At 35.4% G+C, this 20,792-nt stretch overlaps 1 long non-coding RNA gene across 2 annotated transcripts; it reads right to left on the reverse strand.

Moving 5' to 3' along the window:
* Positions 1–17,879: 17,879 nt before the first annotated feature.
* On the reverse strand, positions 17,880–19,712 carry LOC131077776 (uncharacterized). 2 transcript variants are annotated; one of them, XR_009113647.2, is made up of 3 exons: positions 19,388–19,712; positions 18,560–18,713; positions 17,880–18,060 (listed from the first exon to the last, which is right to left on the reverse strand). It is a non-coding gene; the product is annotated as an uncharacterized LOC131077776 (long non-coding RNA). The 2 variants fall into 2 exon arrangements; XR_009113648.2 differs by having other exon boundaries at positions 18,570–18,713; positions 19,388–19,707.
* Positions 19,713–20,792: the final 1,080 nt, after the last annotated feature.

The following is a 20,792-nucleotide window of genomic DNA, read 5'->3' on the forward strand; positions in this document are numbered from 1 at the left end:
TTGAGTTTTTTGTTCTCCGTATTTTTATTGAATATTTATTTTGAAAGTTATGATTTTGATGTTTATGCCTGAATTGTATATAGTGGTCCAATAAACTATACCCATTTGGCTAACACTCAAATGCATCTTAGTTTGGAAGAGAGAAAACAAAAAGAGATAACTCAAAAATATTGCATGGATTTAAATGCACTATCTTCAAATTTGATTTCCACTTTAACGAGTTTTTTTTTATAAGGCATGCATTACTATTTATCTATCATTGTCGTTAATCACCATTTAAATTGTAAATAAATACATCGAGCTCCTAATGTGTGATAGTCAATCCATCAATGAGAATCTTGATAGAATAGACTCAATTGATCTTCAATTTGATGGGCAAGCTTCCACAAGAATATGCAACATTTGTTTCTAGTTTCCAAACCCATAGGATGACAATGAGTTCGAGCTACACAATGCCTACATTTGATGCTTTCACCGAAATGTTGATGATGGAACAAACTAAGTTGATAAGCATGGGAATTCTTAAGACTTCCAAGTCTCAAGCATTAGTGGAAAATCAAGGGAACAAAGGAGCTCAAGGAAAGGACAACTCAAAAAAGAAGAAAGGCAAATCAAAGCCTAAGGACAAAGCACCACCTTCTCCACAACAAGGGGATTCATCCTCTTCCAAGAAGGACAATTTACCAAAGAAGGAGAGACCTACTTGTGCCTATTGTAAAAAGGTTGGTCATGAGGAGCATAGTTTCCATTCTAAGAAGATTGATGAGCTCATACATATCCTCAAAAAGCACAACATTGAATTGCCTAATGCCTACAAGAATGAGGATTCATCATAATTAAAGGGGAAAGGGAAAGCATTCATGACCTCTACAAGTGGGAATACTCACTCTTTTGGGACAAGAAAAGGAAAATATTTTTGTGCTACTACAAGTCATGATTCAAGGAGATGGCTTCTAGATTCAGGGGCTTCTCATCATATGGCCTCTTTGCAGTCTATGTTTTCTTAACCGTTTTCCTTGATTGAATTCCACTTTCTATTGTTTCAGCATTTCCAAAAACTTCCTCAATAGGTTCATTGGGTGCTTCAAGGAGGGCTTTTGCATAAGTTTCAATGATATTTTCATATGTTTCATAACCCATTTTAGTTACCCAGATAGTTCTAGGGACAACTGCCTCCATCCAAATTTCATCTTTCTTGATCACAAAACAAATTTCCTTCTGATATTTATTCGCAATAGCTTGTGATAGTCTTACTCTAGTTTTCATTTGAGTCTTCAATGATTGAAAATGTTCATTTAGTTTTTTCTCTCGGTTTTCTCCCATATTGTTCAATAGATCCAACAGTTGTTTTCCTACCGGAATGTCAAAACCAAAATCTCTTGCACCAATACCAGGTACTTGTTTTGTTATGTACAACATCAAAAAAGCAAGCAAATTTTCAAATCTGAATGTTCCTTTCTCATCTCTTTTAATCTTTCCTATTTTGTCTATCAACTCATCTTTGAGCCATTCACATACATCTATCCTTGCATTATCAGTAACCATATCATAGGCACTTTTGATACATAGGCTGGAAACTGAGTTCAACCTATTTGCATGTGTAGCCTTATAACCTAAGATCATAATGATAAATCTGACATTTATGTCTTTTACATTGTTTACCCTTAGAGATCTTTTATCAAATGTTGCACCGGTTAGGTTTATCACTGTGTCATTTGAGACCTTCTTTGTTTTGTCAAGTCTGTTACCGGTGGAAGGTAACCCTGTTACAACTTTTACCACTTCTTTTGTGATTTTGTGGATTGAATCCAACCAGAAAAACTCACCATGTACTCTTCTTAACACAATCCTTATGATATCCTTGGGAAAATCCAGGATACTAAGGATTTCAGTAAAACCTAGGGTTTCCACTATTTTGTGTTCCGGCTTGACATTTCTAGACTCATCACAAATCACAGTCATACATATTCTTAATCTCATCATCACCTAATTCCTCAATATGACAATGTATATACATTCTAGGGTCTTCAGCATATACTACTCCCTTAGGAATTTGAGAAAATGCACCTATGCTATCATCTTTCTTTGCAATTTCGGGAACCAGTTTGAAAATGGGTCTAGGGCGCTTAATAACCTCAACAACAGTAGGGTTTGCAATAAATTTAGGAGTGGATGAAGATGCCATAGCTATAAATACCTCAATCTACCTTAGGGACGAATGCTTTGATGGATTGCTTCACTTCTTCTCTTAGAATGCCTTCGCTCGGGAATTTTCGCGCTCTCGAAGATTTGAATGCTCAGTGAATGAAAAAGGAGCCAAAACATTTTCCTTATAATGTTATTTTCTCCAACTACCACATTTAATGCTCGTCAGTTAAGTCACAACTTAACTCATCTATCGGTATAGAAGTAATTTCAACTTCTCACCATCAACTGAGGGAATAATAGCATGTTTTTCATTTTGTTGCTAAACCCCCAAAGGATTTTCCTTTAGTTAGATGAAGAGTCTCCTGTTGGTGGAGTATTACTCTGTTCTACCGGTGGAGGAGTATTCCCATCAATATTCTGATCTAACTTTCTGATCCATTATTTTGAGAATTCTTGCTTTACCTCTTCAACCTTTTCTTTACCTTTCAAACTAGGACCTTTGGTATTTGTTGGTGATGCCTTACTTCTAAATTTTTTTTGCAATATGTCCAATTTTGTTATAGGCATAACAAGTCACATTGTTCTTCTGAATAGCTTTCCCATATCCTATGCCGGTATGTGTTCTGCATTGATTAGATAAGTGTCCAAATCTTCCACAAATATAACATCTTACATTCATTCTGCAATTTTCTGAATTATGACCAACTTTGTTGCATTTAGAACATTGACCGGTGGGTGTATTAGTATTTTGATAATTTCTAGATCTACACTGATTTTCTCTACGACCATAGTTGTTACTTTTAGGATTCCCAAAGATACTGAGAGGGGGGGTGGGTGAATCAGTATCTAACTGGTTATTGAATTTACTTGATTTAAAACATGTAAAGCATATCAATACTATATACCAGTAAACCAAGAATAATGCAGTAAACAAGAATAACAACAACCACATGAAAATCACACCATAACACAGTAGTTTAACGAGGAAACCCGGTGTGGGAAAAACTTCGGTGGGATTTGTGACCCACAATATTCGCTTACTAGCCAATAAGTGAATATTACTCTTACAATAGGGGCCTGCACATGCAGGATGGCCAAGTGCCTAGAGCTCACTGCTCAATTAAAAAATAAGAAGTCACACTGACTTACAAAATGGATTATACAAATCCAATGTCTTGTACTTCAAATTAGCATCTGCTATGCCAGATCCAGTATCGGTTTTAGCTTTGCTTCATACATAAACCCTTAACCTATAATTCACATATTAGACCTGCCTTATTTCGCCTATCCCATTATTACAAAATGTTCTACAATGATCTCATACATATATGAGTCATATTACAACTCGCCATGTCGGCTTACAATGATTTTACAATTAATTACAAAATACATTATAAACAAAATTCATGTCGACCAGGGTGTCGGTATCCTTCCTTTGCCAGTGTTCTGTGTGCCGGTGTAGAGTTTGTCGTTGCCGGTGCCGATATATTGTCTTGCCGGTATCATATGATTGCAAGGTTTCCATCAATGAAAAAACCTTCAATCACCTACAATTTATCATTGGAGTGTGCATTTGCCAACAATCTCCCCCTTTGGCATTGATGACAACACTCATGAGAAAAATCCAAAAAGGTCATCCAAAAATGAGTCTGCCAGAATTGTCTTACCAAAAAAAATATGAGCTCCCCTTAAGATGATGAGCCATCTGCTGATCATTTTTCTCATAGCCTCTACTCCCCCTTTGACATCAATGACAAAGGTTGTCATTCATTGTCAGTGGAGTCCTACCTAGTTTCTTGTAACTGGTGGGTTACACTCTGAAAGATATCTGTCAAAATTAAATTTATGTCATTGTTGAATGTTTTACTGTCTTTTATAGCCTCATGGGTTCTCTTCACTGTACCAGTGAGTATGTGCATTTTCTCTTCTGGTGTCTTTAGTTTGGGAACTAGAGCCTCAGATATTTCTTTTCTCAAAGAAATAAGATACTCTAGTCTTGGACCAAGTCTGCATTTTAAGTCCTTTGCTTTGTCCTTTATTCTTTGTTTTTCATTTTCCAGTTTCTTGATTTTCTCTTCCTACTCTGCAATTTTCTTCTCTAATTCCAAAAATGAATCTGATGTTCCAATCAGATTGTCAACAATATTGTTAATCTTATCATGTGTCTTTCTGATTTCATTGTCAAGATCTTCTGTTAATACATCCATTTTGCATGTATCCCTATACAGTTTTTTGAAGTCAAAAATGATTTCATTGAGTTCCAGTAAAGAGTATCCATCTCCTCTTTGTTCTTATTCACAATTTCCATAAATAATTTCTCTTTTTCTTTTATCATCCTTTCCTTAAAAGTATCCTCATTTATTTGATCAATAGTGATTAGGTTACCGGTGATGAATTTAGACAATGTGTCTAATTGTCCTAAAGAATCTTTATTCTCTATGTTACACTTGGGTGCAATCATCTTCAAAATTGGTATGGTGTTATCAATAGCCTTATATGCTAGTGCATTACAATCTGTTATTTTCTTAATTGAATCTAGCAATACCTCTGTCATATTTGTTGGTCTGAATTCAGCCATGGAGGTTCCAGATGTCTGTCCAACTATCTTCACAATTTGCAATCCATCGGTGGTGATAATAGCATTGCTTTCCTTTTTCACTGGAGGATCAGTTTGTGTCTACATTTCAGCTACCAAAGGTTTAGGTCTTTCAGTTGTAGCCGGTGGCACTATCTCTGAATGTACTTGTGAATGAACCTGTTGTTTTACCTATTTCTTTGTACTCTCTACTGATGGTTTCTCTGATGGTGCCTCTGATGATTTTTTAGTGGTATCCACTGTCAGTTTTTTTGTTTGTGACTCTCTATTTTCTACCAGTTTCTTTGTGCGTGCTCCTGAAATGTTTTCAGTTGGTATCTCAATAGATTTTTCATTGTTATCAGTTGTCGGTTGCTCAATAGATACATTATGTACACCAGTGCTATCAACTTTTCTTGTATCCATTGTTTGTTCAGTTTGTTGCTCACTCCCAATTTCAATGTCTCCAACTATATCTTCAACATTTGTCTCAACTGTTGTGTCTTCTATCAGTTGCTCAATTGCCACATCTCTTTTCTCACTTGTTTCCTTATCAACCACAATGTTGACTTCTTGTGTGTCGATATTCATTGTGTACAACACCTCAGAATCATGATTCTTGTCCTCATATGTTGTCTTCATACTCTTTGTTGCCGGTTGATTTTCAGTAGTGTCTACCGGTGGAGTATCTAAAGGCGGTGGGGGTAAGTTGTCTGTTATCTTTATACTGGGAGGTCCACCAACCTTGCCTTTTCCTTTGTCCCTATCCTTTTGATATACCTTGAAGGTTTTAGGTTTTTGATACTCTTCCTATTTCTCCTTTTTTACCATGAATATATCCCATGCATATGTTGTTTCCTCTATTATCTGATTCACTCATCCTACCATCAATGCTACATGTCGGTGAGCAGTTGAGAATACTGACCGGTTAGCCTCAGAGATTAATTGATCTATCTCATTAGGTGAGTTAACAGGGTGCACTGCAAGTAGTTTTTCAATATTTATTTTCTTATCTAGCTCAATAATAGCTACTCTTCTAGCTTCTAGACTATTATATAGATCTGCCGATATTTCATCAACAACTTGCATCAAAAATTTCTTGAAAATATCTAAGTGTAATATTACACTGTTCTCTACTCTTTCTTTGTCATCAGCAGATAGTGTGTTGTACAATTTGTTGATATTCTTCAACTTGCCATCCTCAGTAATTTATCAATAGGAGCTATAGTTTGTTTTGACTTCTTCTAAGGAGTCAACTTATTTTTTCTTTGGAGTTAATTTCTTTGATGGGGGTCGTACTGCCTGTTGCTTCTATCTTTTTGGTGTAGGAGAAGGTGCTAGTGAAGGTTTTCTTTTCCTCTCAACTCTCTTGAATACTGCAGGTATGTCACTTTCTAAAGAAGTTCCAATCGGTGAAAGGTGTGTTTCCGATTGGAGTGCTTCCAACTCACTTTCAGTTATACCGGTTTGCTTTAGCACATCTTCTTTAATATCTTTTGCCTATCGGGTTCCCTTTTTAATAGTTGCCTCAAACCTTTTAACTCTTTTCCGTGATTGAATTTGACTTTCTATAGTTTCAGCATTACCAAATACTTCTTCTTTAGGTTCCTTAGGATATTCTAGGAGGGATTTTGCATAGGTTTCTATTATGTTGTCATTAGTCTCATACCCCATTTCAGTAACCCATATGATTCTAGGAACAACTGCCTCCATCCAAATTTCATCTTTCTTTATTACAAAACAGATTTCCTTTTGGTACTTATCCACAATAGCTTGTGATAACCTTACTCTTGTTTTCATTCGAGCTTTTAGTGCTTGAAAGTGCTCATTTATGGTTTTCTCCTTGTTCTCTCCCATATTGTTTAGCAACTAAATGAAAAACATGCTATTATTCCCTCAGTTGATGGTGAGAAGTTGAGATCACTTCTTTACCAACAGATAAGTTAAGTTGTGACTTAACTGGAAAGCATTAAATGTGGTGGGTGAAGAAAATAACATTATAAAACAAGTGTTTTGGCTCCATTTTCATTTTACTGAGCATTCAAATCTTTGAGAGCACGAAAATCCTAAGCAAAGGCATTCCAAGCAAAGAAGCGAAGCAATCTATCAAATCTTTTGTCCCTAAGGCAAATTAAATTTATAGCTATGGCATCTTCATCTACTCCTGAATTTATTGCAAACCCTACTATTGTTGAAGTTATTAAACGCCCTAGAACCGTATTCCAGCTAGTTCCTGAAATTACGAAGAAAGATGATAGCTTAGGTGCATTTTCTCAAATATCTAAAGGGGTAGTATATGCTGAAGACCCTAGAATGTATATACATTGTCATATTGATGAACTAGGTGATGAGGAAATTAAGAATATGTATGAATCTATGATTTGTGATGAATTGGGAAATGTCAAACCTGAACATAAGATAATAGAAACCCTAGGTTTCACTGAAATTCTCAGTATCCCAGATTTCCCCAAGGATATCATAAGGATAGTGTTAAGCAGAGTACATGGTGAATTTTTCTGGTTGGACTCAGTTCATAAAATCACAAAAGAAGCAGTAAAGGTTGTGATAGGGTTACCCTCCACCGGCAACAGACCTGACAAAACTAAGAAGGTCTCAAATGATCTAGTGACAAACCTAACTGATGCAACATTTGATAAGAGATCACTAAGGGTAAATGATGTAAAGGATACAAATATTAGATTTATCAGTATGATCTTAGGTTACAAGACTACACATGCAAATAGGTTAAACTCAGTTTCTAGCCTATGTATTAAGAGTGCCTATGATATGGTAAATGATAATGCAAGGATAGACATATGTGAATGGCTTAAAGATGAACTAATAGACAATTTAGCAAAGATCAAAAGGGAAAAGAAAGGAACATTCAGATTTGGAAACCTACTTGTTTGTCTGATGCTATATATAACCAAACAAGTACCCGATATTGGCACCAAAGATTTTGGATATGATATACCGGTAGGAAAACAACTATCAGAATTGTCTTACCAAAAAAAATATGAGCTCCCCCTGAGCTAATGAGCCATTTGCTAATCATTTTTCTCATAGCCTCTACTCCCCCTTTGACATCAATGACAAAACCTTCAATCACCTACAATTTCTCATTGGAGTGTGCATTTGCCAACAGTTACAGTTAAAGCATTTGCCATTAAATTTGTAAGTAGTAGGTTGTCTTACCGGTTTGCTATGATCATGATTGTTTGCAGTACTGAAGCTTTCACCAACTTCAAAGCCAAGGCCATTTGTATCACCATTAGGTTCCTGATTCTTCAGCATGTCACCAAGTTCTTCTAAACTTTTCTTGAATTTCTTCGTGTGTTGATTTGCAACAGTTAGATCATTCTCCAAGATTCCTTTCTGTCTCATGAGTTCAGTTCTGTCATTTTGTGTGTGCATTAGATCTGTCTTCAACATATCATTTTCATGATTGAGTCTTGTGTTTTCATTTCCAGCATCATTTAGTCTTCTAACCAAGTCTTCTTCATTCTTCTTTCTGTCTTCAATTTCTTTACAGAATCTCATAGTCATATCCTGCATCTCATTCTTTGTTGTACTGGTTTCTTGTCTTAGCTTGTTTACCAAATCATTAAGAGTTTCCTTTTCATTTTCCTCATTCTGCATCTTTTCACAAAGTTCTCTCCTCTTGTTCCTTGCAATAGTAAAATTCTCTTGAAGTGCTTGAATAATATCCTGAGCAGCCTTCAGATCATCCTCAAGTTTTATATTCTTCACTTTTTCTGCATCATAGTCTGTAAGAGTTGTTTCCAATTGCTTTCTTAAGTTTTCCATCTCTACCGGTGACAAGATCTTCCTCAAGCTATTAGGCTTTTAAAAATAGAGGACTGGGCTCTGATACCAATTGTTAGGATTCCCAAAGATATTGAGAGGGGGGGGTGAATCAGTATCTAATCGGTATATCAAATTACTTGATTTAAAACATGAAAATCATATTAAAGCTAAGTACTGGTAAACCAGAAATAATGCAGTAAATAAGAACAATAACAACAACATGAGAAGCACACCATAACACAATATTTTAACGAGGAAACCCAGTGTGGGAAAAACCTCGGTGGGATTTGTGACCCACAATATTCGCTTACTGGCCAATAAGGGAATATTACTCTTACAATAGGGGGCCTGCACATGCAGGAAGGCCAAGTGCCTAGAGCTCACTAGCCAATTACAAAAGAAGTCACATTGACTTACAAAAATGGATTATACTAATCCAATGTCTTGTACTACTTTAGATCAGCATTTTCTATGCCAGATTCAATACCAGTTTAAGCTCTGCTACAACATAAACCCTTAACCAATAATTCACATATTAGGTCTTCTATTACTTTTCCATACTTTGCATCCTATCTCTTGTCTACAAAATGATCTACAATAATCTCATACATATATGAGTCATATTACAATCTGCCATGTTGGCTTACAAAAGATTTTACAATTAATTACAAAGTATAAATACATAAAATTCTTGTCGGCCAGGGTGCCAGTATTCTTCCTTTTTGCTACTGGTGTTCTATGTGCCAGTGTAGAGACTACCGGTGTCGGTGCCTATGTCTGCCTGCCGGTATCACATGATTGCAAGGCTGCCATCAATGGCAATACCTCAATCACCTACAATTTCTCATTGGAGTGTGCATTTGCCAACAATATTTTGAGGAGAACTTTAGGTACTTGAACTTGGGAATTCTCACATGTGACCCCGTTCTTGAGCCTTTCATTTCATCTCCTCCTATTGATATCACATCACTTATTGCACTTGATGATGTAGATAGTGTGACATTTTTGCCTTCTTGTGATTCAATGCAACATGATATATCTTGTCTTCTAGCTTCAATTTCATGGAATGAGTACTTGACAGACATGACAAGTTTGTTTGTGGAGTTCTACATTATAGATTTGGGAAACATCATTGATGATATTCATCTTCTCTTTGATGAAGATGATCCTTCTTCCATTTTTGTGAGGGAACACTCTGGCCCTCTTGTTCATTCTCAACATGATCATTATTTTGAGGTTGACATGATCGTGGATACTTATGTACAACAATTGGAGGAGGTCTCTTTATGCTTAGAGGAGACATGCGAGTCTTTGGATCATGTTCTACATTCATCTCCACTAGATCTTGGAGTGCCTTTTTCAGCAGTGTGGATCAGTTCATCACCTCTAGAGGGGGTAACTTTCAACATCGACATGGGGACACTTGAGCAATTTTTAGAGACTTCATTCATCATGCATTTTTTCCCTATATCTTCCCTTCATGATTGGAGAGACTTCATGGATACACCTTTGGTTTTGTTTCTTCCTAAGGGGAGGAATGTTGTTCAACGTTCATGGAGCAGTTTCTTCATTAAGTTTTGAGCTTCTATCATTGGTGCAAATTCTACATTGAGGGGGGGGTTACCTAGCTTCTCTTCTTCTCTCATATGGGGGGGACTTTTTCCTCACATGGGGTTTTGTCCTTCACATACTTCTATGAGAGTTCTCTTGTATGGTTTTCATCTATCTTTTTTGCGGGAGGGTTTTTTCCCATTTTGTTTTCTCTCTTTCCCCACTTTATGAGAGATTGCATTGGTTTGCATGCATTTGCATTTGTACATGGGTACCTAACATGACCTCGTAGCTGGGACCCATCTTGCATTTCTTAGTTGCATTGTAGACTTAAGTGCATTCCCCTAAGTTGCACTTAAGGGGGGGGGGGTGGTGTTGTTAAGTATTCATCTTGGATATAATTACACTTTACTTAAGTTTACTTAGGTACATGCATAACATTGTAGTTTTCATATGAGACACTTAGGGAGATGTGCTACATTGGGAGTGTGTATGTAGGAGAATTTCAACCTTTTATGGTGTGATCTTGTTATTACTTTATCATATCCATGTATTGTGGAGTGATAATTCCACCTTCAGTGGGTGATCCCCCTCATGTGGAATATTTTACTATTTCTCCTACCTACCCTTGCATCTCATTGAGCCACATGTCATTATTGTGTGCTCTCTTGTCTCTTAGCCTTGCTTGTATAAGAAGACTCATCTACATTGTATGTAATAATCATTATTGATCAAGTTGATCTCTTTTGGCATTATTGATAGGAATACAATTTATTCTTGTCACATTTTATCTGTCTTGTCATTGTGTTATCTTATGGTCTCTTTGATCTTGGTTGCTTCAAACATAATCTCACAATGTTTAATATTATCTAATAATATCTCTTGTGTTAATTTTGTTTGTTTTAGGGTATTGCATGTGTGTCTAGGACATCTCCTCGGTGAAAGAAATCCTCGAGGATACCTAAACGTCAAAAGGTAATTTAACACATTTTTAATTGACACAATTGTTTGAAAAGGTTGAATTCGTCTTAATTGGGACTTGTGGATTGATAGTTTTTTTTGTCTATTTTATATATAGTAGCAATTAGGATTTGTAGAATTGTTGAATGCACTTGATACGCCAGAGGATCGAGAGAGGGAAGAGGTATGTATCTCTACTTTATTTTCTTGATTTGATGTTTATATGCACGTGTACATGTGAACTTTAGATAAATTATAATCTTATCATTTTCCATACAGGAAATATCCATAGTTGCTTCATCAATGGTGAGCCCTCGTAAGTCTACTAAAGAAACATCTCAGGCTTCGATACACTTTTGTTCTATATATTGTAGATTTTTAGTGTTTTTGATATATATGTATTATTACCTTGTATTAATTATATTTAACCTACAATACTTATCATTATATTAATTGTATTTAATCCTATCATTTTTCATACAAGAAATAGCCACAGTTGCTCCATCAATGGCGAGCCCTCTTGAGTCTATTGGAGAAGCATCTCAAGCTCTGGTACACTTTTGTTCAAACTTCTATATATTGTAGATTTTAAGTTTTTTATCTATATATGTTAGTATCTTGTATTAATTATATTTAATCTACAATAGGCTCCTTCACGGTTCGACTATAACTTGGATCCTTTGAAGTTCCATTTTAAGAAGACTCCTAAGTCTGACAAGGAAAAGAGAAAAAAGATAGTAGCTCTCAGATCAGAAGATGAGGTAATCTACAATTCAATTGCAAATAAATTATAGTTAAATGCATAGTTATGTTGATAATTGTGAACTGTTTTATACAAAAGGATTCTAACTTGACTTTTGAATTGTGGTTGTGCAACCATCTACAGAGTCACGTACTACATCAAAGAGGCTCGATTTTGATGATCCACCACAACTATAGGATCATATAGTGTTAGTTGTGATCATTGAATGACCAATACATCTAGATATATTCTACATTTTTATTGTATATCGATCTGGACATGAAATATGCCACATTTTTGTAAAACTTGTATTAACTTGGCATATATGCCTTTTTTGTATACATACACAATCATTGTGCATTTTGATATATATAAATGTTGATATTCGATCCAATAAATGTGTATTGTGTTCATTATTGTGCATTTTGTTGATATTGATAGGCATATTTGATACATACACATTGTGTTCATTATTGTGCATTTTGATATATATAAATGTTGATTTATAATTGATATAATTATTTTTTGTTCAAACAAAGATATACAACTCATTATGTGAGCAATATATCCAGAGCGCTCAACAAAATAAGTCTAAATGGTAACAAACAAGCTTACATAATTATAATAAAAGAGCCTCCAACACACAAATCATTAGAATTTGTCTCTACCTTAAATAGTAGTTGCAAGCTAGGTATTGCCAAAACTAGTGGCTTGCTAATCAATTACTTCAGCTAAACAAATGTCTTTTGTTGAATTTCACTCCATAGAATTGGCTAATCTTTGATCTCAGACTTAGACAACTATTCGGTGTATTTGGTAACTGGCCTTTTATAAAGTTAAATGAATATTTGCCTATGTAATCATCAATATGAATATAAACAACAAAAATCTATGATATAAAGCATTGCAATTGTGGAATATGATTTGATAAGATTTCTAAAATATTGAATTAATCCTACAAAAATCCTTTCCTCAATCAAAATTAAATTCAATGCTAATGGTTAGATTTGATCCTGGTAATGATCACTAGATGCTTTTGATTCCTTTCCTTTATATTTGTCAATGTGAGTGGTGCGAGAGCACCCTCATACTCACAATGGTAAAATATGGGTTTTTGTCTTGTTTTCCATTGTGTCATCTAAATAAGGTGATTTGGGACCATTAATGATCATTTGGAGTCATATGTGAAATTTGGGGGTCATTTGGATAAAAGATGTAAAAGTTGCTCAGTTGGTGTCAAAGTTGCAAGATAGGCTAGATTTGATCATGTTTGTCATGGGCACAAACTAGTAGAACGATAACATCTAGGTGGGCAGGTTTATGGTAGGCATGCTCTTGTTGTGATTCTCAACGAGCCGTAATGTCGAGAGCCATACCCTACCAACGTGATCCCTCAAGTGCCCAACTTTGACGACGAACTGTTCTCACAATCCAAGACACATATGATTGATTTTTTTGAACCTATCATGTCATGTGAGGCTCCTTACAATGACTTATCACATTTTTTGAAGACTCGAAGCCATTTTCAAATGGTAGTGTTTTTTTCACTTGGTGCAAAAACCATTAGTTGCATGCAATGCAAGGTTGCAAGATAGGCTAGATTTGATTATGTTCATCATGGGTACAAACCAACATCATGAGTGCATCTGGGTAGGAAGGTTTACAGTAGGCATGCTCTTGTTGTGCCTCCCAACGATTCAGAATGTCGAGAGCCATACCCTATTGGCACGATCCCTCAATTGCCCTGAGTTCAAAAAATTGTCAAACTTTGACAGAATATTTCTTGCAATATAGGATGCATATCATTGATCTATTTGAACCTATGGGGTCATGTGAGGGTTTTCTACAATGACCTATCTCAATTTTTGAAGACTCAAGGCCATTTTCAAATGGTAGCATTTTTCACTTGGTGCAAAAACTGTTAGTTGCATGCAATTCAAGGTTGCAAGATAGGATATATTTGATTATGTTTGTCATGAGCACAAACCAACATCATGAGAGTGTCTGAGTGGGAAGGTTTATGGTAGGCATGCTCCTGTTGTACCTCCCAATGAGCCAAAACATCGAGAGACATACCCTACCGGTGCGATCCCTCAAGTGCTTCGAGTCCAAAAAATTGTTAAACTTTGACGAACTATTTCTCACAATACAAGGTGCATATGATTGATTTGTTTGAACCTATAGGATTACGCGAGGCTCATCTACAATGACCTATCTCAGTTTTTGAAGACTCAAAGCCATTTTCAAATGGTAGCATTTTTTCACTTGGTGCAATTTTCGTCAGTTGCATGCAATGCAAGGTTGCAAGATAGGCTAGATTTGATTTTGTTTGTCATGGGAAAACCAACATCATGAGCATGTATGGGTGGGAATTTGTATGATAGGAATTCTCCTATTATGTCTCCCAATGAGCCAGAACATCGAGAGCCATAACCTATCAGTGCAATCCCTCAAGTGCCCTAAGTCCAAAAAATTGTCAAACTTTGATGGACTATTTCTCACAATCTAGGATGCATATGATTGATCTGTTTGAATCTATAGGGTCATGTGAGGCTCATCTACAATGAACTATCTCAGTGTTTCAAGACTCGAAGCCATTTTCAAATGGTAGCATTTTTTCACTTGGTGCAAAAACTGTTAGTTGCATGCAATGCAAGTGTGCAACATAGGCTAGATTTGATTTCATTTGTCGTGGGCACAAACCAACATCATGAGAACATCTGGGTGGGAATTTTTATGATAGGCATGCTCCTATTTTTCCTCCCAATGAGCCAGAATCTCAAGAGTCATACCCTACCAGCGCGATCCCTCAAGTGCCTCAAGTCCAAAAAATTGTCAAACTTTGATGGGTTGTTTATCGCAATCCAAGATGCATATTATTGATATGTTTCAAATTATAGGGTCACATGAGGCTCATAAACAATGACCTATCTCGATTTTTTAAGAATCGAAGCCATTTTCAAATGATAGCATTTTTTTCACTTGGTGCAAAAACTGTTAGTTGCGTGCAATGCAAGGTTGCAAGATAGGATCGATTTAATTTCATTCATCGTGGGAAGAAACCAACATCACGAGCGTGTCTGGGTAGGAAGGTTTATGGTAGACATGCTCCTATTATTCCTCCCAACGAGCCAGAACGTTAAGAGCCATACCCTATCGGCGTGATCCCTCAAGTGCCCCAAGTCCAAAAAATTGTCAAACTTTGACGAACTGTTTATCACAATCCAGGATGCATATGATTGATCTATTAGAACCTATAGGGTCACATGAGGCTCATATACAATGAACTATCTCATTTTTGAAGACTCGAAGCCATTTTCAAATGGTAGAGTTTTTTCACTTGGTGCAAAAATTATCAGTTGCATGCAATGCAAGGTTGCAAGATAGGCTAGATTTGATTATGTTTGTCATGGGAACAAACCAACATCACGAGTGAGTTCGGGTGGGTAGGTTTATGGAAGGAATTTTCCTTTTGTGCCTCCCAGCTCGCTAGAACATCCAGAGCCATGCGGTAGGCATACACATGTACTCATAAATAGTCATAAATCAGGTCATGTACTCAAATAGTCATGATGTTGTTAGGGGTCATGTGGGGTCCTAATTGAGCCATGCATCTGTTCCAACACCATATGACCCCTTAGGATATCAAAACAGGGTCCGAAGGGGTCATATGACATCATTGGGGTCATGTGGGGTCCTAATGGGGCCGCACATGTGTTAGAACATCATATGACCCCTTAGGACACCATATGGTCTTAAGGGGTCATATATGCGCTAAGGGAACTTACATGATGTTATTAGGTGCTATGTGGGGTCCTGAGAGAGAGAGTAGGAATACAATGTAATAAGATATCAAAAGACAAAATAGTTGCATATATTTTACATACATATATGTATACGTACACATTTTATATGCATATATATTATATACATACCTATATGTATACATACGTGTATACACATATTATATACATATGCATACATAACATATACATATATACATATTATACATATATGTATGCATACACATACAAATTTTAAACATACATACGTATTTCTTTGTGCTAGGATGTCATTATGTTAACATAACCATACGGTTTTTTTTTACATATAACGCGTATGGGTTTTGTCTTCTTAAAACCCCATTCGCACTTTTGTTTATTCAAACCCCATACACACTTTATGTTTAAAATAGCCCGTATGCGTTTAGTTTATTTAGGCTTGTGAATAGGCTTGGGTGACAAAGTTGAGGGTTGGAAGTTTGATTTCCCTCCATTTCCCTCCTTTTTGACATGTTTTGTTTTATCAACTTGGTTTCTCGATTTTGTCATCATCAGGTTTACACTTCATCAATTGGGTATTTCTAAAATTGCCACCATATTTTCACCCATCTTTTGAGCTTTCTAGTCATACAATTTTTTAAAATTTTGAACAACAATAACATATTATTCTTGAATTTCTTTTACTAGTGTCTCCATAGTTGTTAGAAACATATGCGTGCCATTTTTTTAATAACTTTTGATCTACTTATCCAAATTTTAAAAATGTTATATATTATTGTAGTGCACTTGATTCTTTACACTTATAAAAAAATGCATTTTCGATTGTTTTGGTGCAAGTTATGTTTCGTGCATGAATAGGTACTTGATTTTTAGGATGTGCCCGATTCGAAAAATCATAAAAATAAATACTCAACAAAAAATTACAAAAAAATACACAACTTCTAGTGCTCACTCTTAACTATCTTTCTACCAAAGTACTTGTCAAAATACTAAATCTAACTATGACTTTTTTGATGCGCACATTAGACACTATGTTATGTTTTTCAAAAAAATTAAGATATGATTTTCGTGTGCGAAGGATTTGACCCCCTTAATCTTATCCAATTTTGAAAATTTTTAGTAGTTTGGAAACTAGATTTAGAGTATTACAATATTTGTTCTTTGAGTATCTTCATATTTTGAGTGTATGACTCTCAACTTTCTCCTCCAAGTTTAGGTTTGCCTAATTTTAGAAGAAAAAAAAAGTGTCCACTTATACCCCCTTTTTGCACACAATCTTGGTACACTTCCCCCTTTTGAAATAACTTTTAAATTAATTTCTATATTGTGTTTCTCAATTGTTTGGTCTATATTATTTTTCACTATTTTAATGCACTCTCATTGTGTGCATGTGTGTGTGCTTGTGTTCTAGTTATGTCCTCTTGGCACCAAGATTTTCCTATGACTACTATTTGTAATGCTCACATTTACACCTAAATTCAATATGAAAAATATATTATTTTCTTTATTTAGTAGTTCGATAGCTTAAAAAACTTCTTGTAAAATGTCATGAATAGCCTCATGAAAAGGTGACATATAATTTGGGCCCTACCTCTAAAGGAACACCCACAAGCTAATCCTTATCATAATGTGTAGAAACATATGTGAACAATCATTTAAATAAGTAGACACGAGATTCATTTTTATAGGCTCTATAAACTGATTAGGTTTGAAAGTGTTCCATCACAACTATTGAAGGGCTTGGGAATTGTAAGATGAACATCATGTTATCCACAAAAAGGTGGTAATTTTTCATGTGTTATAGTGTAGGTACAATAGTCCAAGGTGGCGTATCTATCATTTTATGGTGATCTTCATTAAGCTAAAGCCAAAGAAAACCATGACTTATAAAAAAATGGTTTTAGAAGCCAAGAAATCCAAAGTGATTGCACGTAACCTCCTACACGAGGACAAATGTCATTGGTATGAAGTATGCTTGTTTCATTGTAAAATGGATAGTAAGTTGAAATTAGATTCCAATAAAAGAAAATTCGCAAAGGTAAATAAAATAAGAGCTGCATTGCAGCGTAGTTCCTGCCATATATGATAGGGCAGTTTTGAAAGAAAATAAGTTATTATTAGTTTGCGCTATTCTTATGTAGTGAGTGCTTAGTTTTAGAGTCTGCGAATTCCATAAAGATTTTTGTGCTTTTTAAATTATGTTTTTTCGGTGTTATTTAAATAATGTTTTGCACACTCTTTTGTAATTGATTTGTTTTTTAAAATAATACAATGTTTCTTTATGATGGACATTAAATTTCTGAGTAGAAAAGAATGAGTTTCTGCAATCTATCTCTGATTATTAAATAATGTCCACTGTTAATCTGCAATACACTTCATAAAATCTCATTTATTTTATACGTCGATTTTGCAGCCTAACATCATCATCTCCAAAAGCTCAATGAACAGACTCCTCCTCAAAATCCATCAATACTGAACTGCATGTTCATTAGGGCCTGCATGCCACATTTCAGAGAGTTTGGATTAAGTTTCTTGGATGTTTTTACTCAGAATATGAGATACTGAGGAACTAAGGATCATTGCAAATCTTAAGAAAATGAAACATTTGCTTGGCTAAAATGTACCAAGCAAGATCCATTTAGGCCAAAACATCAGATGAAATTTTACAGGACCCTGCGCATTGGGAAAGCAGAAGGTGGTGTTCTTCACAAATTTGAATTACTAGTTCACACCATCCACAAAAATAAATACAAAAATGGGAATACACAAATGAATGAACTTTGTGTAAATATATACATAACTCTTCTCCCACCTCAATATGAATAAATAAAATTGAATGTATATGTGATAACATGTAAGAGAAATGAAATCTGTACATTAAGATGTTTAAAATCAATTCTTGCAGATCAGACTGTCAACTTGAGTACCAGTGCAAAAAGTCTACCAAACAAATGAGCATAAAGTAATTTCCATTACTAGAGGGTGTCAAGTCACCTGTACTCACTATGTAACTTCATCCCGCCTTCCATTGTTTCCTTACTGAGTTGCCCGCCATGGATAGCTGGTGAGGCTAGTTCAGGCTTCTGAGAGGCACCTAGTGTACTTTGACCATCTGTGATTGGAGGCTAATACTTCGCAAGAATGTTAGCTGTCCATTAACACAGAAAAACAATAAATCAATTGACAGGCTTAACCATCACCACACTTCTACATAAAATTGCAAGTTAATACAAAATTCTCAAAGCATTTGGGTGTGCGTTAGTGTGAAATAAACAACTGTAAAACCCATTACAAAGAACTATAGTTCATTTCTCAAGCCAGTGTCAATGAGATTTGTCTACTATACACTGTTAGAAAAAATTAAGCTCCAAATATTTATATAGTGAAAGCTACAACCATAAATGCCATCAAAGAAAAAAGGAAATTTACCTACATATAGAAAGAATTAAAACTTGATGTAATCTTGTTGTCCGGCATATCTCTGCTAGAGTGAGTGCCTTATTACTTCATTAAACCTCAACATCTTTACATCGCGTCCAGTCTTAACTACAATATAGAGCACTTTATCTTACTATATATGAATCCTCATACAAAGCATGTGAGAATATGCTCTTGTTTAGCACACGTCTACATATGAATCATAACTATTCAATATACACTTTGAAAAATAGGTACAGAATAATAGCTCATCATCACGGAGTTGTGTTACATCTTATAACATAAGGATAGAAATCTAATAATAGTCATGTATTTACTCTGGACAAGGAAGGATTATAAGATGTGTGAATATGCATTAATAAACTGTGTACGAATCACTCTCACCTCATTCTACGGTCCCCTGGTTCGAATATCACAGTGAGAAACATCTAGAAAGTTATTCTGGGATGATCCATCGGCACCATTGTTTTCTTTAGCTCTGGCTGAGCTCACTAATGCCTCCATGGACAAGTCTTCCGATGAGTCCGAAGCACTATTAAGTGGTGAAGCAAGACCACTTCCTCATGAATGCCTGTCCTATATTTTAAGGGACCACATTGCATTTACATGTAAAACAGCTGTCAACAAAAACCCACGAAACAACAAAGTAAGAAAAATCATGGTATTGGAAACAACCAGGAAAGCTCCCCTCTTTTCTTTTTTCTCTTATTTATAAAAACCCGAAATCCTTCGTAGTGGGTTTGGATTGTATGAAAACCGAACATATTATATGCCTTTGAAGGAAGAAAAATCTGTGCATTGTAGTGACACTTGTTCTGTTTGTAATGACTAGGTGTTAAAGCGAGTGACACTTGTTCTATTTTGTCATGATTAGGTATTAAAAGTGAGGAGGATAAATAATGTGGAGTGAACTGCCCCTACAACGCACTGACGAACAGAACCTGCAATGCACTGGCAGACTCATCAAATGTCGTGCGTTCTCTCTTGTTGAATTTTGCATCCCTCAATAGAGCCCAACAAGATGCAACCAAATTTCACTAACGCCTCTGAAAACCGTTTATAGTGCCAATGAAATGCAGCCAAAAAAGTTTTTATTTAAAAATCGCTAATCCATTTTCTGACAATCTATTAGCACCAAATTCAATCCAATCAGATCACCAGAAAAAATGTTTTATAAATTTTCGACTAAAAAAAATTGCACATTACTCTGACTGAACATAGGAATAAAGAAAGACCTAGAAAAAATCTGAATTGTTATTGGTTGCAAGAGTTAAGGATTAATAAACAGTTAATGGCTGCTCCTGGGCAATAGTTCCATGCAAGGCAGGGCAATAGTTCCATGCAAGGCAGGAACTAATAAGATCACCTAATTGTTAGCTCATAATAGTAAAGATTAACTTGTAAAGAGGGCAGATCACGCTATTGCAATATATAGGATATTTGTAATTAAAGCTACAAGTTGCAGTTAGTAAATGATAAATATGGAATTGGTTTAGAAAGCAATAATTTTTCTTCAATTTATATGTCCTCAAATCTTCCCAACAATTACAAAGTTTTCTATCTTTTAATTCATGCAAACAAGGGGTTTCATCTTTAAGAGCTTGAATTTGAAAATTCATTAGAAAATAATGATGTAATGAATGTCAAAAGAGGAATTGGCTTTTGTTTCTATAGGAATCACAATTTAGGCAATCCCTCTAAAAAAAAAAAAAAAGTATTTTTAATAATTAATACAAAAGCCAAGAAGGTAGATCATAAAGAATGTCTTAATTAAGTATCACTGTCGCCT

Source organism: Cryptomeria japonica, chromosome 10, assembly GCF_030272615.1.
Source record: "Cryptomeria japonica chromosome 10, Sugi_1.0, whole genome shotgun sequence".
Lineage (NCBI taxonomy): Eukaryota > Viridiplantae > Streptophyta > Pinopsida > Cupressales > Cupressaceae > Cryptomeria > Cryptomeria japonica.